The following is a 20,936-nucleotide window of genomic DNA, read 5'->3' on the forward strand; positions in this document are numbered from 1 at the left end:
AAGCACGTTTGGGGCTTTGTTGCTTAAATTCTAAATACAATCTAAATACACTGGAACCTGAAGCAAGACTGTTATGGGAATTAGTCCCAAACTGGTAAAGGTTGAAGAAGGCACTTATACATGTTGCAGAATTCTTAAAGTGACTGATATTTAATTCAGTCCAAGAATCAATTTTCTAGGAATAATTTTAGTAATTACTATAAAATACTTTATAACTTTAATTTTAATTGCTATAAAAAAATCTTGTCCCTCTCATGAAAACAAGCCTTAATTAATCTCTCAAAGTGAATTGCAAATGCATCCAGGCAGTTGTCAGTAGTAATCGTAACCTACTTCATTTAAAGAAAAATAAAAAAAAATTATACCAAAAAGTAACATCCCTGTGGTCAAATTAGGCGTTAGAAGCTTTAATTAAAACCAGACTAAATACAAAATGCTATTTCTTCTGCAATAGTTTTCCTTCAAAATTCACTATAGTGGAATTTAACTGCTTGAGGCTTATAGAGTCCTGCTAATATGTTTATAGAAGTGCAACAGACCACCAGTAAATAACAGTTGTTTCTCTGACAATTTATGTTTTTATATTCCGTGTATTCCAGTGCTACACTTCTTAAACCAGTATGGAATTTATTCTTGAAGTGAAAGTACTTGTGCTGCTGTTCGTGTTTGGTGACTGTTTCTTAACTTTTCATGGTGCTCAACTGGGGGTCTCCAGCTTTGGTAATTAGCAACATTTGGTATATTTTGTACTCGTTCTTTTGTCAGAATTCATTGTAAACCCACTCTGTGTAACTTAAAATGGCACTTCGGCGTTTCTTTGGACAAAACCAGGCCTTCTGGAAACAAGTACTTTTAAAAGTGGTTTGTCTGAGGAGCGCTTTTCTAACCCGTTCTGCCTCTGGCTGTGGGCGCAGCCTGCGGCTGCATTCGGAGCGCTTGGGGAATGCCCAAGCAACGCCGGGGAGGACCGCTCCAGATTGGGGTGTTTAACATGGCAACCAGCACATCAACCTCCAGCAGTTTAATGGCGTGAAGGGGGTGTCACGTCCGAATTTCACACTGGTGCTGGTGAAATGCTTCTGAAAGTGGCATATCTCTGCGCAGGGCTTGCACTGCTGCATGGTGTGGGGACAGCCCTGCAGCTCTGTAATTTAAGAATTTGTACTGAGTCTGTGTATGGGCTTTACTGTCCCGTAGCTGTAATTTTGGTTAGGTGTGTTTGTGTTTAAGGAGCTGCAGAGCTGTTAGTGCCGAGCTGCCTTGGCAAAGGGAAGAATGTGTGGGTGGAGGCTGCCTCTCCGTGGCAGGAGAGCGTACATTCCACCAGCACGGCTGGCCTGCAGTCCCCTCCTGGCTCAACAAGGGAGAGTCGGGATATCTGCAGCTACATAAAATGCGCTTGGAAACAATTTCAGCCATATGGCCAAAACCTTAATTCAAGGGACCGCTGGGGAGCGTGGCTTGTATGCTGCCTTGCAGGGCTAACTCTCACCCTTCCATAGGAATACGTGATCCCTCTGCCTCTGGAATAGACTGCTGCTACTGGGGAAAAAAGTTTGGCTTTACATGGAATGGAAGAGAGAGTGTGTAGTTTATTAGTACTTGTAATGAGATGAAGATGAGGTAGATTAATTCATTGAGGGATAAGAAGTGCTGGTGGAAGTTATGTGGTTGATACCTGTAACCAGTGTAGGTGCTGGTTCTTGTTTCAGCTTTCCACATGCACGCTCACGCACAGATGTTGCCTTCTACAAATGCATTTCTTCGTACTCTTCCCAAAGTCACTCCTCTTACCTACCAATACAAAAGTGCAGACTGAGCTCCTGAACTGTTTTTCTGTAAATTAGAATGATTTGGACACTACAGTCAGATGGTGTTCCCAGGCCTCTAAAGTTGAATGGGGGGAGGCCTGGGGTGCTGTGTTGGGAGACACCCAAGGAAAAATGTGTGTTTTGCACAGAAGGGAGAAAAGGCAATAAAGTGTTGGAGCTACAGTCCTCCAGGTGAAGAGGTAAGTGAGGTCTTGAGCTTTTATGGCTGCTAAAGACAGCATGTTACTTTTTACCGGTGGAGAAGTATTTGACATTGGTGTTCAGGTACAATTAACAATGTAACTTATATTCTGCTTATTTGTATTTTTCTCTTTCTTTTGCTTTCTTTTCCTTGCTTGTCCCAAGATTTCAGTTAGATTGGGTTTTTTTCCTGTACTTTAATATTAGGGTATAAGGAAAAAAAAATTAACCATGAGGATGGGCAAAAGGGGAACAGGGTGCCTTGAGAGGCTGGGGCTCTGCCCTCAGAGCTGTTCAGGACTCAATTAGATTAATCTCAGAGAAATCTGATCTGATTTGATCCGCTTTTAGCAGCAGGTTGGACTAGATGACATGCAGAGGTCTGTCCCAACCTGAATTAGTGTCTGCTTTTGAATGGCATGGTAGTGAAGTGTTAGTGGATAGTGAAAAGTGTTGGTGAATAGAATGCAGAACGGCACCTACGGCTCCCTTTGAGTGGCCAAAATGAGAGTCCTGCTGCAGTGATTAACTGTTGTATGGTATTAACTATATTTAATAGCTTTGCATAACAGATAACTGCCACCTCCCATCACCTCCTCTGGGCTTGAATAAGAAACACTTTCAAAATGCCATGAAGTATTCCGTTTTTTAAAGGCAAGTGTCATATAGCTGAGATAGGTAATGCAATATAATTTTTAAATTACAAATTAATCTGGCAATATGTGAACATTGGTTAAAGGCTTCTGACAGTCCAAGGAGAAATTTGATGCAGTTAATAATTTTAATAAGGGGAGTATTTAATGGAAAGTATTCAGAAAGATACAGTATCTCATTTCATAGCACTGAGGCAGAAGGTGAGGAAAGCAGTGATATTTTTTTTTTCTTTTTTTTTTTTTTTTCAAGTTGTTGTTCCAGGCAGCTGATTCAGATGAGACCATGGAGCTATTCAAAGTACAGTCAATGAACATGGGTTTAAAAAGCCTGGTCACTGTCTTCCTTTTCTCCTGATGTGTATGGTCAGGGGGAGCAGAGTCCCTTTCCAAGCAAGGGGAACACTGGGAAGTAGGCTAATAAAATTAAGGGGAGAGGAGACAGAGATGTTGATACAGTCCTTGCCTCCTCCTTTGTAGGAAAACTTGCATCCCACTGTTAATTCAGGGTCTGTAAGTCCTTCGGCCATGTGGTAAGTGTTTACCATTCTCTGTTGCAGTGTAGTTGTGATCTGTGTGTGTGTGTGAAGTATTTCTTCCTGTACAAGAACTATTTATGCCCAGCCGTACCTGCAGTCATACTAGTATTTCTACTGACTTTATTGCTTGTGTACAGAAACGTTTAAAAACTTGATTAAAGGGGTTCCTGGTGTGTACTGGAGAAAGAAAAGACCTCTCCTTTCTGCATGTGCTGAAGACCTTGCATGTAACAGGACCGATGCTTTGGTGGGACTCTGAGGTCCAGCTGAGCTTCTGGTTTCCTAAAAGCCTGAACAGGGAGGGCTGGCATCCAGCATGCAAAACCGCCTTGGGCTTATTAAAAGAAATACTGGCAGTGCCCCCTCATGTTGGGTCCCAGCAGACACTGTCCCTGTAAGGGCTCTTTGAGTGCCCAGTGCCTCTGTGTACTGATGAGCATCCTGGGCTCAGGTGGGCTCCTGGGCCTTGGCACAGGTGGCTGACATGCAGAGCAAGCTTTGGCTGGTTGCTCTGGTCACAGTAGCCTCAGGCAAAAGTGAGGTGTGAGCGAGAGGTGAAGGAATTGCTAGTGCTCTTGATCCGAGACAAGCAGAGGCTGGTAGGACAAGGCTCATGGTTCATCAGAGCAGATAAGCAGGTTGCTGAGCTTCATAGCCTTTTACTCTCAAAATGCTTCTCCCGCTGACCAATTTCCCATCTTATTTCCTATCTTAAATTGAGATCTGTTTAAGCTCTGGTCTTCCTTAGAAGATGTGAAGGGAAGGAGGAAGGATGGATCATGGACTGTTGCAGCCTTCTCTCTTTAAATCCACAAATTCACATGGTGAACTCATCTGCAGGTCGACCAGTTCTAACTGGTTAGGTTCGCCCACACGAAAGAAAAACTTGTTTCCAAGGGAAGATGCTTCCTCCATGTCCTGCATGAACACTGAACGTAAGGCGAGGCAGCAGCGGGTCTGGTTGTGTGGTCAGTCAGCTTTCCACAGTCCCTAGGGTGGGCTATGCCAGCGTCCCCCAGCATGGCTTACGGTGGCACAAAATGCTAAAGCTGACCCCAGCGAGGTGTGAGGATGGGGAATGTGCTGTCCCTGGGGCAGGCAGAGCCATGGTCCCCACGGCTGCCCTGTGCTGGAGCGGAGGGTCAGGCCCAGACCCCTGCTGCGGGCTGGGGGGCTGCTTCATCATCCATCACCTTCGTGCTGGTCTCTTGTGCTGCTGTGTCCATGGTAAATGCGGTAACTTCCACAGGTACGAGATGGTTTCTTGAGACAAATTTTCAAAAAAGCCACAAACTTTTGCCTCTTCCAAATAATTTCATTGAAAAGAGGCTATGGAAGTACAGCACCTTTCCTTGCCAGTGCTGTGCCTAGCTTAGAATTAGTTTGCAGTGTTATTTTTAGCAATAGTCAAGACGTACCTTGAAGACAAAATCTTTAGAAGCAGCTGCCAACATTGCTGGTTTTGTGACCTGATGGGGGGTGCACCTTCAGTCAGCACGTTCTTCTGCAGCATAGTCATCGAGAGATGAATATTTAAAACTAGTAAAACAGTGAATGGTTAAATGTACTTCAGGCATCGATGTGCTTCCCCAGTGCTCTGGCTGGAAAGCCGCCTTGTCTGTCTCCAGTTAGACCACTTGATAAAGGCGAATCTTTAGCCATGAATGCAAATGCTGAGCAGCCTGGTCAGTATATTGAAAAGCATGGAATTTGGGTAAAAAACCCCAACCAAACAAAAAAAACCCAAACAAAAAACCAAACAAAAAAAAAAAAACCCAAACCCCAGCCCTAAGGTGTTCTCCTACCGCGGGGCGGCGGTGCGCACCGCGGAGCGGCACCGGGGGGGTTTTGGGGGGGGGAATATAACGAAGTGCTCCGTGATGGGCTGCTGAAGTGCAGCTTGAGGGCGCTTGTTGTTCGGGAGCTGGTGGTTGCTGGCGCTCGGGAGTTTGTTAGCTCAGCACATCGTCTGGTACAGCTACCAGGTTCACAGCGAGCTCTCTCAAATGTTGCTATATTGGTGTTTTGTTTTGTTTTTTTGTTGTTGTTTTTTTAAAGTTTAAAGCTAAAACGGTAGGAAGGTGTTTACAAAGGCAAACTTGGGCTCTTTTCAGCTTTTTTTTAAGCTTACATGTTGGGTAGTAATAACAATAAAAGCTGCCCACGGTGACTGGTAAATCCCCCAAATGGCTGTCCTCGGGGAGTGCTGCACAATGCCCAGTTATATTGGAAATAAAGATGTAAATGATTAATGAGACAGTCTTAGCTCGAGGGGTGGCAGCGGATGAAGCAGCGATGTGCGGCAGAGTATGGAGGAATGCAGGTGGGGAAAGCTGGGGACAAGGGGGACAGAAAGGGGCATCTGCAGGGCTGGGGCAGACGGCTGCGTGGCCAAGGGGGCCAGGGAGCAGATGCAATGGAAACCGAGGCAGGGAATGAAATTGGGGGCCTCCGCTGAGCCTCCTGAGGGGGGGCTTCCTAGACCCCAAGCGTGGCCTGGGTGAGTGGTGACACCAGCCCCTGTGCAAGAGGTGTCACAGCTAACGGAGTGGCTCTGAAAGCCTGGCAGCGTCATCTGTGCTTCTGAAGGAAGGATGGGCAGACAAGGTTTTCTTACAACTTGGAAGTTTCAGTTGAAACTAAGAATCCTAACAGTAGGCTGACTGAAGCTGTCATGAAGACTGAAACTCTTAAATAAACCGAGGGATGTTCAGGCTCCCAGCAGAATCAGTCTGGCATTTCTGCCTGCTCAGCGCCTGGGATAATCCATCAGCTGAGCTGGCTTAACCCCTGGCCATGTTTTTTCAGGATGCCAGTCTGCCTGCCCAGCACTGCAGTCCAAGAACTTGGCTTTGTACAGAAACCTATTGTATTCAAAAACACTGCTGGTTACAGTGCAACTTTCAGTTTAACTAAGTGATGGCAACAGTGTTAATGGCATTACGTGCGAGTCAGGATGGAAGACCTGGTCCTCAGCTGGTTTGGTTTGGGCTGGAGATGCTGTGTTGCATTTTATCCATGATGTGACTTCCAGGTTCAAGGTACAGTATCCACTGTTAGCTGTCTCTGGATGGAGACCTGTGATCCTTAACACCCCCACAGCCCTAATATGTGATGAGAGAGAGAGAGCAGCCACAGCATGGCCATGCTGCCAAAATGGGTGAAAATCCAATTCCTGGCACCATTCCCACTTGGTGTAAATTTTAGTTCCTTTCCTGTTATTGTATGATTAAATGCAATTGTTTGTACATGTGTGAGGGGTTTAGGTAGGGGGCTGAAGAGCTCTGTGTAGTAAAGTCTGCTCCCTATTCTAACTTGTTTTCATTGCTTTTCAGTCTAGACTCTAAGCCTCCAGGTGGATAGCAAAGCAAGCATGGGAAAGCATGGGCAGGAAAGTCCAGTTATTTTGCCAGGACAACTTAAAAATCTATATCAATTATTATCAGCTGGCTTTTTTCCTCTCTCCTCCTTTTCCCCAGGATTATGTGTTTGTAACACTAGATGGAGCCTTCTGTGCACTGGAGGAGCAGAGAGGAGTTAGAAGAGTTCAGAGCAGCATTCTTCACTTCCAGCAGTGTCTTGTAAAATGTGTTAATGCAAGTATTTGCTGGCAATAAGGATGCCATTTAACGGGAAAAACATGGTAGGAAATTCTTTCTTATACCTACAGAGGGCAAAAATCATGTGGTGTTTCCCTTTGCATGAAAAATACATCACAACTAAGAATTAGAATGGTTACAGCATTGAAGATTATGTACACATCATTTTTAAAGCAGTTTTTGAAGGATGTGTAGAGGAAGGATTATATTTGTGGCTTTAAGACCATGTGCCTGCATCTAGATATACGTAGAATTGTTCCTGTCCTTCAAATGTCTGGCTTTCCACAACCATTTGCAACTATCTTTCTTAGGAAAATTATTCAAAATATGATGGGTTTTGACACTTTAAAATAAGCTGATTATTATTTCATAATATGGCTTTGGTGGTAGTGCTGTAGCACACTGGCTGCTGATCTTTCTGAATGACGTGACGGTGGTGGTGGTTACATTGGGGAGCTCTTTCCAATGTTATTCTTACAGAAGCAGAGCGGTGTCAGCATTCTGTGCACATATGCAGCCTCTGAAAGCAACCAAGAAAGCAGATTACAGAATACTAGTTTCCAAGAAGACAAAATTGCAACATCATTATGAAACGAACCATGTCATCTTAATTATTCTTTGCAAATTTTAGACTGCGTATAAACAACTAGTACATCTTGCTGACATCCAGGATGATTATAGGATACTGAGAAAATGCAAATATAAAACAAATTTTGGGCAAATTACATATGTTTGTACTGAGAATGATAACTGAAAGAGAAGCTCTTGTAGAAAACTCTCTCCAGAGGCATGCACGGTGCCACACAAAGAATAGAGCCTCTGGACCAAAAGATTGCCAACAATTTTCAAACCTTGCAGAAAGGGATCCTTGATGGGTTAATGACCTAGTTCTGCAAGTATTTATGCATACTGCTTTAATTTTGTGCTCAGCTGAATAGTTCCCAATGAATTTACTAGAATCACTTCATCATAGCCTCTTTAGTGGAAAAATGGAAAGATAATTAAGTCTTTCATACTCCTACACATAAGGACATGCTTTTAAAATTCTTATGTTTAAGCAAATAGGCATGTGCTGCTTAATTGTTTAGGAAAAAAAATATTTGTATTTTTAGAATTAAAGTTCTTTCCTACCTTCATATGCTTTGCTCATGCATTGTGTAGGACACTAGTTTAATTGCATTATTGCAGTAAGGGATGGAACAGGAGAGGCTTCCAATGGCTTTCCAATCAGTCGATGAAATGGGCTGATAGTCTCTTATCAGTGAGAAATAATCACTGCCTGTAATCTGCCTACTCACCAACCAACCGAAAAAGACTTTATAAAGTTTTGGTTGATGGATTCAATCTAGTAAAGTAACAGGAATAAGTTGAAAACGATGGCAAAATCATCCACAGTATAATATTTTGTCTTGTAAATTAAATGCGGTACCAACAGGATATCAAAGTTTCAGTTAATTTCTATAAGTAATTCAGAACAATGATATTTCTCCTAAACCACCTGAATTAACCTGTGCCTTTCTAAGTTTGCGTTGCATGGTATAAGTCATCAGATATGCAGGCCCCTTGTGTTGAGTAGCTTTCCCTTAATTTTCAGGTGAACATGGCTTTCACATGCTGCTCAGAGTTTGTCAGTGGCCTTTTAGAAGATTACTACAACCAATTGAAAAAGTAATCTGTCAAAGCTGACATTCATCCTCTCTCCCCTAAATTGCTACCGCTTTCTACTTCAGCCACGTATCGGTGTGCTGTGTAGCAAAGTAAAGAGGTGTTAGTAGGGCCAGCTCAGAAAATGTACTTTATCTTTGTATTAAAAACACTGTTACCCGTGATTGTGGTAGTGGTATGGGGTGTGTTGTTAATAACGGAAATGTTGCTGTCTCGGTCTCGATGCTGATAATGCTCCGACGCACCGTGCAGGGAGAGCAAGGGAGCAGTCATAGAGCTGATACTTGGCTGTTCTCACCTGGGGCTGCAGTGAGAGCGGTTTTAAGCCACCTACAAGCTGCAGATGGGGAGTTCCTTGAGGCATCTTAATATGTCATTTTGGGGATCTTTGCTTGAAATCCCTTGTTGTTGGGGGGGCCGGGCTGTCAGTCCAAGGCAGTGCTTGGCCGGCTGCAGGCGGCTCCGAGGCAGCAGTCATTTGTTGTCGCTTTAGGGCACAGGGATGTATAGTGGGATGTGGGTAATCCCAGCCGGAGGGATATCAAAATGGAGTGGCATTGCTCTAAGGATAAAGCAGAGATCCGGCTACTTGACCCTCAGTACCCTGTACTGGCTTGTTCACAACCGGCTTGGACAGCTCTGTAAAGCACTGAATTGCGTGAGCTGCATGGCTTTTAACTCCTGTGTGTATTTGAGTATCCGACTCCTTTCTTTAGGCACCTACTTCCCAACAAAATCTGTGTCTCTCTCTTATCTGTGATGATCATGTTTTGTTCCTCCTGTGTGTACTGAGGTACTCTGATAATATATTGAAGGTGGGTATGCAAGTGTTTTGAAGACATCAGTCACCCTGTGGGGATTAATAACAATAGTTCATTGGTCTGGCCACGTGCATGCATATTTTTGCAATGTTTCTTTCTTAGGAATGAAGATTTATTGAGAATGAACTGACCTCCTTTGCCCCCAACACCTAAGAGGCTCTTGCTGCAAATTACCTCCCTGGGTGAATACCCATTCTTGTACTAATTCCCACTAGTTTCTTGGGATATTTTTGTTCCCACTGTTTGTCCTGGGGGGTAGCTTCTTCCCTTGATCTAAGGCTTGGTGAGCAGCAATGAATCTCGGATCAAACTATAGTATTTTATCATCAAATATTCCTTGCACTTTCTATGCCTATGAATAATGTTCTGCCTTTATTTAATCAGAGTGATGCTACTAATGCAGATAAAGGAGAAAATGCCATGAGCTCTAAATGCTGGAAATGTGGGTGATTTCCAAGGACAACTTTTGGATATGCTGTAAGATGCTTGTAAGGACCAGAGAGGACCAAGTGGGCAAAAAAGGTCGAAGAGATGTTGAAGGGGTGATGGACTATTCTAAGGATATTGTGATATTTCAAAATAGTTTTGTTTCTGCTAGCTTTATTTTGTCATCTTATTAAAAAAAAATCTTAATGATAATAGGTTGGGGAGATGTTTTGTATAATGTTTTTGTGTGTCTAGAGTTTTTTCTTTTCACTGTTCATTTTGATTATTCCTGGACCTTAGCAGATGTTTGGCATTATATCAGGTATAGCATTAGGTGAGTTCTTACAGGACTTTTGGCTGCTTTTCTTGGGTGTTTACAACTATCTGGCAATACCAGGCGCTCTGATGTCTCCGTGCCATTTCCCCACCGCTGCACTTGGGGAGCAGGGCCTGGGTTGTTCAGTGTGCATTTGTGCACTGCTGGTTGCTCCTTCCCAGCCTCCCCACCTTGTGACTGACCTAAAACAATTTTGTTAGGCACGCTTGCTGCCTTGCTATTCACCACCTCTTGCAGGCTGTTAATGAATATTTTGAAAAACACCAGCCCGAAGACCGATCCCTAGGACACTACACTATTAACCTTTCTCCATGCTGAGAATTGGCCATTTATTCTTTTTCCTATCTCTTAACTTGTTTTAATCCATGACAAGACTTTATTGTTCACCCGGTGGTAACAGTGTTTCCTCTACAGCCTCTAACTAGGCAGGAACTTTATCAAATGCCTTTGGAGTATATGAACAGGTCATACCTCCCAGTCCTCCTGTAGGTTACCTCTCTTTTGCCTTGTGAAAGGCACCTGACAAACAAAGGAGATGCAGATCCCCTTCATTGCTGGTTTTGGGGTATCGTTTGAGAATTCTGCATTCTGGAAGTGCTGGCAAGGTACTCCTTTTAAAGCATTGCTGGGAAATTCATAAATATGAAGAGACTGTGTGATCCTAAAAGTCAGCTTCTCACTTGTTCTCATTCTGAATGTCCATGTTTAAAGGTATCTCATGGCTTCTGACCATCCTTATTTTAATTTAAGCAGAGGAAACATAGACTAATCCTATGGGAATGACAAGCTTTCTGTCACTGGGTCTTGATGGCTGTGGTCATGGATGAGGAGTCTGTCGTGGCAGGCACAGAACAAAGTGACCTGCAGCTCATGTCTGAGCCTTCGCTGAGTCCGTCTCAGCAAAGCAAGAAACCAAAGTCGAGATAATTAACACTTCACATTCTACCTGTAAGTCAGCGTGTTATCAGAGTGACCAAGACCATGGTCTTTCCTACCTTTTTATTCAGTAAGAAATCACCTGCATGCTCCACGCAGCCTGTCTGCTAGGTTTATCTTCTCGTGCGTGCTTGGGCTGCGAGGAGATAAAAGGGGTTATGAGCTGGTGGTGATCTTGTGGCTGAAACCTCATCTGTGATGTGAACTGCATTCACAGGATGAAATACTGCATACGGCTTTCTTCCATCCTGGAGGCTGCATTATACTGTTTTCTTGGCTGGGTTAAGTTACACATGTAGAAATTCAGAGAGTGTTCTCCTGCCTCTTTTCTTTTTTTTTTTTTTTTTTCTTTAATTTCCAGCTTTTCACATGCTGTACCAGTTTATGTTATTGGTCCAGGGTTTTCGCTTAGTTCTAGTATCAAACAAAATCCTGCTGATTTATTAAGGATGCAGAGGAACTGAAGAAATCACATCCATTAATTGGTTCATATCTCTTGTGATTAAAAATACATGGGTTTTACTGGAATTATGAGTCATCTGTGTTGGGGCAACAATGGATGTGGAGACTGCTTACAAGAAAACTTGTGAAGGGGGAAGTGGCTTAGAATAAGATGGGTGAACAAGGGCTACTGTTCCCTGTTAAAATGCTGTGGAAATGGAAGCATAGGAAGCTTTTTCGTGACATGATGGATACAGGGAAAGGAAAAGAGGAGCAAGTATGGGAGTGTGTGCGTGGAGGTTATGCAGAGGGAGGTGATGGAAGTCCCGATTTACCTTAGTCATCAGGAGCGTGACAAAGCACTGCTGAAGTCGCTGAAGATTACAAACTGGTAGATCATTGTTTTCTTTCAAATGTCCAACATATTTGATAATAAAATTCCTTTATTTTATAAAATGCCTTAATTTGATTTCCAAGAATTCAAAGTGCAACTAAAGAGAAGTTGGCCTGTGGACAGGGAAGGATTACTGTAATGTCTCTTAGTCCAACAGATCAATTACTTTTCCGTATGAAACAAGTCATAAGTTTAGAGTGTGACAAAAGCTCCTTCACTACTTAGCAGGCAATTCAGGCTCATGAGTGGCAGGGCTTTGCAAAGTCCCATCTGAAACTCCCGAAATGTGGGAGGTGACCAAAAGAATTGAGTAGAAATTTTGGCAATATTCCTGGTTTTGAACTGTGCAGTAATCATCTAAAACTAATACATAATTTTGCATGGTGTGCCGGTGCTGTGCCTTACCTACCTGAGGGTGGGAGCATGAACATGTGATGCATTTTTTTGGTCTCTGGAGTGTTTCAAAGGTGCTAATAGAAAACAAAGCAGTAACACTGTGTGCGGAGGTGTTTGTTTCTGAGAGGAATGGCTTGCAAAGCTATTTCAGGCTTGCAGTGGCTGATGTGCCGTTAGGGTAAATATCTAGTATGACAAGCATCTACCTGGGTTTTGACATCTCTTTTGTCCTCATCTTTGCTACGATAATGTAGCTGTTCAGTGAAGACGGTGCAAAGACAGAACTTGGTGAATAAGCTGTTGGTTTTGTTCAGGAGGACAGCCAAGTAACTGAGCAGACCTCATTAGTTTCAGATCAAATGCAACACAATTTCATTCCCTGAAATGGTAATTTTCAGAAAATGTTTTTTCTTAAAAGGTGTCTTTTTTTCCTCACTTAACTTTTATCCAGAATTCATTTCCAGTCGCTCTGAGAACAACTAAAATTTTGTATTTCAGGAAATGTTTTTGAATTCTTTAGCTAGAAACTATTTGAAAACCTAATTTGAATTTTTAAACAGGTTTGCCTGCCCTAAATAACTTTTGCCAAATGAAAGATCTTCACCTGAAAAGTTTTTCCCAGCTCCAGGGAAGAACTGGATCTGTGTGTTGAAGCATCTGATGAGCAGTGTGCGTCTGAGAACTGTGGGATGTGGCTTTCTGAAGTAGAACGGGTAAATAAAAAAAGAAAAAACCACTGTGGGAGGGGAAAAATGTGGTTTCACATTAGTGAAACCTTCACCTTAATTTTAAAAACATAAATAAAACACAATAGGCATTTGGGAGAATCAAAATGTGAAATACGAACATCAGGTTTAAACACAGAGAATCACTGTCGTACATTACCAGAATTCTTATTTCTTCTGTTCTTCTGAAATCTCAGATTAAATCATGTTTTTCTATCTGTGCAAAGTGTGCATCTATTTAATGAGACACTTAGGTACTATAGACCCTAATGGGCAGTGGTAATTTCTGTATTACCTTCGATTTTTCAGTGCTTTTAGTTGGAAAGCTGGTATTTTAGTACCTTGATTTCTCAAGTAAAAAAGATGTTGCTCTGTGTTGTTTTTTCCACTGAGTAATAGAGATCTGGATTTCACTAACCCACCACTTGGCTGAAATTTGATGGTGTCAGCTGCACTTGCAGATGCATACAGCACTGCAGTCATATCTGGGACTTTCAGGTGAAGCACAGGAATGAATTCAGATTTTAGGTTATTTGGAATACTTTAAAAAAAATGGTGCACATGCAACAAAATAATTGTGAACTAATTACAGTGCTGGAGCCTGTGTCACTGTCTGGCAGTTTGAGCCTTGTGCAGGGAAAAGGGCTGGTTCTTTGGCATGGAGAGTCTTTGCATTTGGGTAGTAGATGTCAGTGCTTTGGCCAACCACAAAACCAAAATAGGCCAGTTTGTTCCTCAACTCGAGAGCTGGGAGTTGGCTTCACCCTCTTGGGCTGTTCACTGTGTCAAAACAGACAGGGAAGGCAAAGGATATTTTGTTTGCATTTTTGAAACCTGATATTACTGTTGTTCATTAAGCAAAGTCAAAGTCTTTATTTCTGTGCTCCAAGCAAACACAGTAGGAAGAATTTATGAAAGGCCCAATTTAAATGTATTAAAAGAGTAGAAAGCTCGCACCCAGTGAAGTCCAGATCATGGGCAATGCGCTGTCTGCATCTCGCATAAGGATGGCATCCTCTGTCTGTCCCTTTCCACCTCAGCCTTTGTGGTTTCACCCTTTTCCTGAATTTCATGCCCAGACAGAACGTAATTTTGTGGCGACAGTTTTTAGCTTTTCATCTGAAAGCAAAATCTAGAGATTTCTGTGGAATTTATGAAACTGTATTTAATAGCTTTAAACAGGACAAAAAAATCCTCTATTTACTGGCTATTTGCTGCATTTAGCCCTAAACATTAAAAAGAATTGAACCAGAGAATTTAATGAAAATCCTATTTTAGATTGAACTATGTTTTTCCCAGTGCATCTTGATAAAAACAATAAAAATAATAAGAAAATTACTTAGGCAAAAAACCCACTTCCCAGTTGTTGCATTTGGTGTCATTATTACCCTCAATTTGTGGGTAAGGATATTTTGCATGCAAAACCCCAAGCCTTTTACTACCTAACCTCATGGTCCTGATGACTCCTCCTGATCTGAAGTCAGTTTAGTGCTTTTTTTTTTTTTTTTTTTTTTTTGACACAAACTGTTGCTGTGAAGCTTGCTGGGCCACAAGGAGATGGACACTCCTCTTTCACTAAATATTCTGTACTCTAACGAATAGCCCTGGTGATAGGAGCTGACACGGACATGTACCACAGCAATTGCCCCCTTTTAATTCAACCTCTAAATTTTATGAGACACAACTGATATTCCCCCCCCCCCCCCAAGTTTTAAGATCTCCTTTCCTATTACTTCCTTGCATCAAAATGAAAATTTTGTTTCTGTAATTCAGATAATTCTGTTTCTTTGTGAGGCATGTTGAACTTCTCAATAGTAGAAGATTATCTGTCATTAAATGCTGGCTTTGCGGGTGCCACGCGCATCCCACACCTCTGGTTGCACAAATAGCACTTGGCCCCTGGCAGGGACTTCCTGATGGGTTGCTGCTGGGGGGGCAGGTTCCCTGCAGCCGGAGGAAGGGGGGAAAGCTCTGGGAAGTTTTCTGGCTAAAGAGGTTTAAGTGGCTGGGAGCAGGGAACAGCATCGAGTTCTGCTGCTGGAAATGTGGTCAAATCCCATTTGTTTTGGAAAACTGTCTTTTATGAGTACTATGTAAAGACCTGATTTTTCAATAAATGAATTTCCCCCCCAAAGTGTTATCTTACCAAGGAGACGTAGAAGTACCAAAATGGGAAGGTGGGGATATATGTCCCACCCTGCTGGACCAGACTCGTGGGGCCTTTATCCTTCCCACAGCAGCAGCCATTGCCAGATGTTTCAGAGGAAAATGTAACTAACTTCTGGACTTGTCCTTGCTCACTTTTCTAAAATTGACTACGTGTTCTGAGAACAAAAGTTGTTTATTACATCTAACTTTTTATTTACCTACTTTCCTCAAAAGGATAAACTGTTATTAGGATGTATCCTTGTGTCACAAAAGGGTTTTTTTTCCCCCCTCTTATGAACGGCATTTTAAGTTACAGCATCTACCAGCCTTTTTCTTCCCAAGAGCTTTGCAAAATCCTGGTCACTATCTCTGTAATAAGATTTCTGGCCCTTTAGTCATCCAGAATGGGATGTGTCAGTCTGGACTGATCTTAGTGGTGAGAAGAAAATATCATTTTTAGACCTGGGGGTTTCTTTGTGTCTCTTGTGGTCTACAAGGATAAAGACACTTGTTTTTACTACAAGACTTTACAGGACCGCATGAATAAATTGGTACAGTAACCCCTTCTGTCCTTCTGTGCCATATTCTACCTCATTCTTCCTTTTCTTTGGAAAATGCTCTCTGAGAATGAGTTAAATGAGAGAGTATCTTTTCATCCTCAGCAGGCCAATGTCATCTCATCTTCCATCTCTTTTGAGGTTCCTCAGTCAAAGAGGTCTTTTATGCTACTTAACATAAATGGCAATGCTTTCAAACGCTCCTTGTCTTTACGTTTCTACGGGTTTTTAATTGATCAGTTTATTGTAGATTATAAAATGTTACTGGGCTGTTTACAGCAGAGTCATCTACAGGAATTTTTTTTATCTGCAGTGAATCAGTTTGAAATAGCCTGAGAGCAAATCCTAATGGCTGTCTCACTAACGCTTATCTACTGAGATTTTTATCTTCTTCTACTTGAAGCTCCTAGTGTCGGCTCGCTCATGCTTTGTGCCCATGTTGGGCAGTGTCCCCTCATCACCTGTTGGCACTTACTGGATCTGACTTGTTTCTGCCCTGTGCTCCTGCAAAATAGCATGTGATAGTTCTACTTCTCTGGATTTCATTTTACGCTTGTTAGTTCTTACAACATGCTTGAAGCTGACGTTTTTGGAAGCCCTAGACCTTCTCAAGTGAGATCTGTGTTGCATTTCAACTACAACAGGGTGTGATGTACTCTTCCAGCATCACTGCCCCATTGGTCATCCATGCCCAGCAAACACAGCCAGGTTGCTGTGCTGGTATGCTCCTCTTCTTAGGATTAAATGAACATTTCTTCCTAAAGGAAGATGCCATTGTTCCTTCTGCTGTCTTTCTAATTCATGTTACTGTTTAGATTTTTTTCACCCCTCTGCTGAGAAGTGATGATTTGGGCAGCCTGTGCATGTGGTCTGGCCTTGGTGTGCTTCAGGGTGGGGAAATGTCCACTTGGAGCATTTAGTGGCTGTTAAGTCATATCTCTTTCTTTCTGTTTTGTTTGACTTGTGTTAAAGGAGCTCCTGACAAGTGATGAGACCTAAAGGAAACTCTAAAACTGAGTGAGGTACCTGTGTTAAAACTGCATTAACCCTACAAGGGATGGGCACTAGTCACTTTTTTCATTGACACAGCCTGGCTTCCTCTCTGTCCTAATGAACAGTGACATTTTTCTTTATTCCTAAGCCAAAAAAAGGCTTCATATTAAGCCATGAACCTTGCCATGAAATGTAGATATGTAGTAGAGCAGATTGCTTAGAAGAAATAAACACTGAAGCCAGACAGGCTTGTGTCTCTGGTACCTGAGGCTGGGGGAGCTCTCTTTTCTAGTTCTAGACTTGGATTTTTAGACTTGGATCTTCACTGAGCATATGGGTGTGTGTGTCTGTGTATACATGTATATAGTGCACTATATAGTCCATAGCATATACGTGTAGATATAGTGTGAAGCAGATGCTAACTTGGACAAAATCAATTGCCATTGGTTATAATCAACTTGAGCACATTATATTAATTATATGTAATTCCAAACTTGGTAATAAAACCCTGAGGCTTATTTTTTCTTGCTTGGTTTGACAGTAAATGTTGTTAAACTAAAGCAGTTTGACTTAACATCCTCTTCCCCCACTGCAAAAGTAATAGTAGATAGTGAGTAATCATGATTATTTGTGAATCAAATCTCTGTCTGCTCTACTTCTCTTTAAGATTGCTGAGGATCTCTTACACCTGGCTCACCTACAGGCTAGCCTTATCTATTATTACTATTTTTAAGTTCATGCAAAAAAATTGTGACAGCTCTCCTTTTCATAGCAGCCTGCAGGACAAAATAGCAGAGTTCAAAGGGTGGGAAAACCGCCTCTACCTGTGCTATATCTTGCTTATTTATAGTAGCCTAGGGTTTCCTCATCCTGCAGCGGTCCAGGTGTAGCAGAAGTTTCACAGTGAGCCACCACAGTGAAATATTTCACTTTCTGTATTCAGCCATTCTGGTATTTATGTATTGAAGCCAGTCACTTCTGAGGCATTGGAGTACTGCGAACAGGTGACTGAGACATGATGCTCGTTAATAATTTAAAGCTGGCATGAATGACTAGACAATCAGTTAAAATTGAATCCTACTAACTTCTGGCATAAAATCAATAGTCAACAAAAATAAACAGCAGCCTGGGAAATGGAGGCTTTGATGCCGCTTTTGCCGGGATTGCACATGAGCAGAGACCTGCTCCTGAATGTGTCATGGAGCTGCCCGCTGTCCCAGGCATCTGAGCAAGCTCCTACCAGCTGTATTAGTCACCGGCAGCGTGTGGTACCCACTGTCCATCCACGTGGCTTTGCTGGTGGTCCCTGGGGCTGGGGGTCACCTTTGGTCCCATCACCGAACCCGTACCCAAGGTGCAGAGCATGCAGCCAACGAGGGCACATCTTCCCTCTGTGCCTGAAATGGAGCTGAGCAGTTTCAGATGATTGAAAAACACATAACTGTAGTAATTAGCTCATTATTTGCAAATGTGTTGTAAACATGTTAATAATTAAGCAGTATCTACATTGTATAGTGTGCCTATGGTTAATGTGGCAGTGGTTATTAAAATACATTAATGATTCCAAGAAAGCTCATGTAGATACTGCAAATCCTTTTTCCAAGTATAGCATATTTTTTGTGTATACACAGCAACTGCATGTTTTACAAAAAAAACTTATAAAGATAATTTTTCTGTAAACTACATTTTTAATGTGTCACTGTGCACTTTCTTAAAATCATTTTTTGGGACTAAAGATGTCTGGTAGCTAAATTATTTGTTATCAGACTCTACACTATGAAAAGTCTGATTAGACCTGCAGGTAATAAAATGAAAAATAAAATATTTAAAGCACACACTAACAGAATAGTCTGCTTCTATAAATGATCTTTATGGGATGTCTACAGCAAAAAAAACAAAAACAAAAAATCAAAAAACAATTGGGATGACAGTTTAAATATATTTTCACTTTACCCTGTGGTATGAGGAATAAAATAAAAAAATATATCACTATATTATGACTGTCTGTATATGCCAAAATTCTGCAAACAGCTGTGCATATTTTAAGCTATGTTCTTCTAAACAAGTGAACAAACTACAGATTTAATTTGGGCTTTTCACAAGTATGTCTGAATACCATGGAAAGATGTATAGGAAGAGGTTTATTTGGTTCAAATATTTGAGATTATGACCCTAGAAACTCATTCAGATGTGTAACTTTGTGATGAGGAATAACCACCCAAATCAATAGAGGTGTTTATTTGACTGAAGTTGCACATGTGCTTTAAAATTTATGTAATGAGATCAAAATTCAGATAAAAGAAGGGAAGAAAACACATGTACAACCTGATCTTGGCTGCAGTTAGGTGACCACATGTCTTCAAGTATTTGAGCTAACCACTGAGTTAAACAGGACTATTTGTGTTTATGGGTAGTTTATGGCCAGACTTCAGTGGTGGGAAGGTGATGCTTTGATCTGTGGCTGAACCTTTTTTTGTTGTTGTTTCTTTAGGATTTAGTTACAGTTTATATTATTTTTCTTCTTGTGTTTATTAATTTCCAGTACATGCCACTTTCTGGAGGGCATTGCTTGCTGGTGAACAATGTGGCTTATCTTCCCAGTTCGCTACGGATTTGTTTTAGCACTGGTTATTTATGTTTCAGTTTGCGTGAGGGCAAACACTGTTGTTTATGGATACAGCCCAGCTATTAACATCTCCCATTAAGTGATTTGCCCTGGAAGAGATAAACCTGATTTCCTACTACCTAAGCAAAATAAACCTGCATTTGTTTCCTTTGCCACCAAAAGGATAGGGGCAGTAGGAGCCACAGCAACATAATCTACAGGCTGTGTTCGTAGTCGGGGGGGGGTGGCCAGAGTCACCAGGTCCTCAGGGTCTTGCCTTGTTGAACTAGGGATGTCTTCAAGCATGGGGATTTCACAGGGTGTTGCAAGGGGAAGCCTGGTCCAGTGTTTATCCAGCCTCCCTGTGATGGGTTTTTTTCCCCTTCGGCCTCGGTGGAGCTTGCCTCATTGCACCTTGGCATTGCTACCACCTGCTCTTTTGCTGAGCACCTTTGGATGACTTTTCTCCATGACCGTCTTTTATAGGTAGCTGTTAGATCCCTCCTTCACCTCCTTTTCCCCAGGCTGTTTTAAAAGTGCTGGTGTAATTGAAATGAATGACATCCCTTGCTTATACCTTGCCACAGATCCTGTCATCTCATCCCAGCAGCTGATCAGCATTGGGCACAGTCTGTCCTTGGTAAAGTGATCCCAGTTCCCTTCTTGCCTTTCACAGATGCTGTTTCCAGGCATGTGAAGGTTTGAAGATCTACAGTCTTCCCAGAGGCTGGGGTGGTGTTTGCCCTGTTTGGGGTTGAAGCAATATCTGCTTTTCTCCAGCCACGGGGAACCTCCCCTGATCTCCGTGAGCTTGGAAAGACTGCTGAAAGCAGCCTCACAACAGTATCTCCTGCCTCCTTCAGCATCCTCGGAGTCCTCCTGTCCTCTGGTCCCACAGTGGTGGTAAGTCCCTTCTGGACAACAGTAAGCGTATCCGTTGATAAACGAATATACATTTATCCTACTTTCAGAGGACAGTCTTTCGTTGCGTTCTCCCCTTTCCAGTTCAGAGCCCGCTGGTTTGCATGGCTTTGCTCTGGGCTCTTGCTGGTGGCTTTGCCTCCTGGGGACAAAGCCCGATGTGTTTTCCTGTGAGAAAGAAGTACAGACTTGCTGGCACGCAGACCCTTTTGTTTCAGGGGTAGATTGAGGAGGTGAATGTGTAGTTTTTGCCTTTGTCTTTGACCATGGGCAGTATTGGTTGGACTGCTGTTCAGGTGAGTAACCCCAAATGTTTGTTCTTAGCACAATCAAAGTGGACATTTGCTTGTTCTGGCCTGGGTATAGAAACGACTGAGGGAGCAGTGTTTTTCTGTCCTCTGGGAATACCATACATGAGTTGTGGTGGGTTTGGGTTTGTTTGTTTGTTTGTTCGTTTGTTTTTTTCAATACAGAGCAGCATTATTTGTTAGGTACCTGATCCTGACCCATAAACCAGCCTTCCCATCCTTTGGTTTGCTGAAATTTTGTAAGGCTTAAACCATAAAACCCCAATCACTTAATAAGAGGATTATTATGAAGCACACAAGTACTGTAATTAAACATATGTCATAATACCTGATTAGACTATGGATTTAGAGTTGGAGCAGCATTATGCAAAGATACAATGTAACTGGGTTAATAACAATCAACTGATTAATGTAGAACATCTCATTCAAGCCTAAAGGAGAATAGACTGAGATGATTAGTGCA

At 42.2% G+C, this 20,936-nt stretch overlaps 1 long non-coding RNA gene across 1 annotated transcript in view; it reads left to right on the top strand.

Annotated features, from left to right (window-relative positions):
• Nucleotides 1-5,956: 5,956 nt before the first annotated feature.
• The window catches only part of LOC128146936 (uncharacterized), a 100,594-nt gene continuing 85,614 nt past the window's right edge, over nucleotides 5,957-20,936 (top strand). Inside the window, exon 1 of the long non-coding RNA XR_008236895.1 lies at nucleotides 5,957-6,242. This is a non-coding gene — a long non-coding RNA (uncharacterized LOC128146936). The remainder of the gene's footprint in view (nucleotides 6,243-20,936) is intronic.

This window comes from Harpia harpyja, chromosome 10 (assembly GCF_026419915.1).
Source record: "Harpia harpyja isolate bHarHar1 chromosome 10, bHarHar1 primary haplotype, whole genome shotgun sequence".
Classification (NCBI taxonomy): domain Eukaryota; kingdom Metazoa; phylum Chordata; class Aves; order Accipitriformes; family Accipitridae; genus Harpia; species Harpia harpyja.